Raw genomic sequence first — 3234 nt, forward strand, 5'->3', positions numbered from 1 at the left:
ATCGAAATATTTTTATTTTTAATGTTTCATAATAAGTTATTTACGAAAACACAAAACAAAAATCACCAATTCAATATATACATCGTTGTGAAACCCATCTAACTCTAATTTTATTTCTTATCTAACAGTTAATTATATTATGGAATTTACTCTCGTAGAGTCGTTTACACTGCGTATTTTTTAATTTCACTGCTATATATTTGAAAATTGGCTTGGTTTAATGTTGTGCTCATATTTACAAAATAAAATAAATTACAGTTGTACCTTTACAAACCTAGGATAAAATGAATAGGTTTTATTTGAATGTTTGGAAATGTATTAGTACTTAGTAGTAGGCATTCCACTATAAAGTATTTTCTGGAGGAACTGAGGAAGCTTACGTTTAAGAGTGCGTGCGCGTTCCAGTGTTTTACCAAAATAATGCCATTAAAATTTAAAATATCAAATACAAAATTGAAAACATTATCAAAGAATTAAATAAATTAAACTTCAAGCAGTTCAAGCTATTCGGTTTAATTTCCTATGGGCTACGATAAACATTTAATGGAAAGTTGATTTTCAATTATTTTTCTGGGTATTTATAAGTATAGATATAAAATTATTTATAAATAGTAATAAGTAATTGTTTTCTTTGATTTGGCTAAAAACAAAAAAATCAAACAGGTTTATCTGTATCTGAAATAACAATTGTCTCGAATTATTATTGCAACGTTTAGTTTAATACCTATTGGTTACTACCAAATAACAATCATAATATTATTATCATGTACCTAATATTGTCATATTATTTTTAGTAAACTGAAATAGATATTACATATTTTATGATATTAACATTATTAACATAGCTATATATTAGCTTTCGAATAAAATAATAAAATATAAATATTTAAATTTTATTTATATAGATTATAAACTTTTGGTATATTACTATTTCTTACTCTTGTGAAATTCCTCTGTCCTTTTAGCCACATTATTATACAAGATATTTAATAGAAAGTTAATCAAAGGATTTAATTTGGCATTCAACGTATCTGTTTGAAAAAACAAAAAACATTTTGTAATTTTTGACATTTTGTTGATGACACTAATACTCGTAGTTTTGTACTGATTATTTTTAACTATCATCTTATTGCTATCAGTAAATTAGTTGGTTAGTGACCCATGTCGTTGATTTAAATACTGCTAAGAAATACACGTAAAATATTGCTCAAGATTATAACCTATTTTATACTTTCTATATTTGTCAATTTGATATATGGTAAGTAATATTATTAAGGGTAGTATTCTAAGGTTGGAGAATATTAAATTATAGAAAAAATTTAAATATTAAATATATTTTAGTTTATTTTAAATAATACATGTACAATTACTGAAAATAATTTATTTTATTGTATACTCATCGATTTAGCAAACGGAAGCAATAGAGGGAAAAAATTAAGGTAACATCCATCACAAATATTCAAATAAATTATAAATGATGCTGAACAAATATATTTTAAAATAGTCAAATTAATGTTCTGTGATTATTAAAAACGTTTATACTTTATTACAATTTCTGAATATAAAGTTTTTAAAGTCGGGTTTTAATGTGATTTACTGATCTGTATAAAATCTAAACTTCTATACAAAAACAGTTATTAAAATTTGAATATTTTATAAGGTGTGATAGTTTTTCCTGCAAATCAAGTTTTTATAGTAAAAACACCATTAAAATAATTACAATTTATTATTATACTTAATGATAATTGTGTAATGTTTATTGGTTGAGAAAATATATTTATATAATAAAATATAATATGATAAAATATGAATCAACTAGATAAGTTATCTTATAACTGGCTAATTACTGTAAGACGTTCTCATATATCTTAGGCTTTACGAAATAAAAATATAATATAATGTATAGAATTCTACATGATTACGGTTTATGGATAGTGTTATAAGTGTTAGAACATTCTCGTGTCTAAATTATTATAAAAGTGAATATTTATTATTATTAGACATAATTGTCGTAAATATTGTAAATATACTAAAATTTTGTATTGCTACAAAATAGTTAATTTAGTCATTTTTTTCTAAATCCTTAAATTAAAAATAAAAAATTAATTTAACAACTTTTCCGTTTTCATAGGTTATAAGTTTATTATTTAACATAGGAGTAGGTATGGTCTTGTGAGCAATAATTGTATTACTATTATTTTATTTTTATACTAAAAAAGGAGTGTAATATTTACATTTTTACAATCGGCATACATTAAATACAATTGGTGCCTAATACCATTGATTATGAATAGTACTATTTATAATCAATGCTAATACGTACAAAAACCAGATATATGGATAGGATGACTTGATTGAAGTATCTATTATTGACACTATAGTATTACAATAACACAATATTATACATAATACTTTAAGTTGGTTATAACATAACACCTTACTTAAATAATAAAAAAACAACATTATTATTATACAATATACATAATATTATATTATAATAAGCTATGAAATACATAAACATTTTTTTAAATAAAAGCGAGAATACATTTTTTAATTTACATTAATTTAATTTTCAATCCTATACTTTTAAGCATATAATGTAAGGACGAATCCTTGTAACGTGTCGCCGCATTAGCTACTAACCAGTTATTATAGGAGCCGCTTATGATATATAAATTAAATATAATATATAGATACATTTTTTTATGTCTTAAAACCACTTTATAATGTTAATGTTTTGAAATCTTTAACGTGGAAAACTATGCATATACTGTACGTATATAAATAGTTAGGTACATTTATGAATATAAATCTAATAATATTATTGTATATGGTTTCTAATATACATTTCGTCAACTTTCTATAAAAGTATCGATTTTTGAATTGTTTAATTTGTAGATTTTATTTGATGTATAATAAGATAAACTTCCTTATGTTTATAAATTATTACGAAAGTTTGATTTGTGAATACATAATTATATTAAATAGTATCGGAATTTCGATTTATAATTCATTATATTTTATATTTTTATGAAATATTTCTGTTTTAAATTAATTTTCGTATGAAAGAAATTTGAAAGAAATTTATTAATTTCCGAAATAATAATAAATATCTACATCATTATTCATTAAAATTATTTTTATAATAACTATTTTCAGTGTGTTTAAAAATTAAATTTTTAAGAAATTGTATCTCTCTACGAATCTCTTTGTATTTTTTTTTATATTCAAATT

Source organism: Rhopalosiphum padi, chromosome 2 (genome assembly GCF_020882245.1).
Source record: "Rhopalosiphum padi isolate XX-2018 chromosome 2, ASM2088224v1, whole genome shotgun sequence".
Classification (NCBI taxonomy): Eukaryota; Metazoa; Arthropoda; class Insecta; order Hemiptera; family Aphididae; genus Rhopalosiphum; species Rhopalosiphum padi.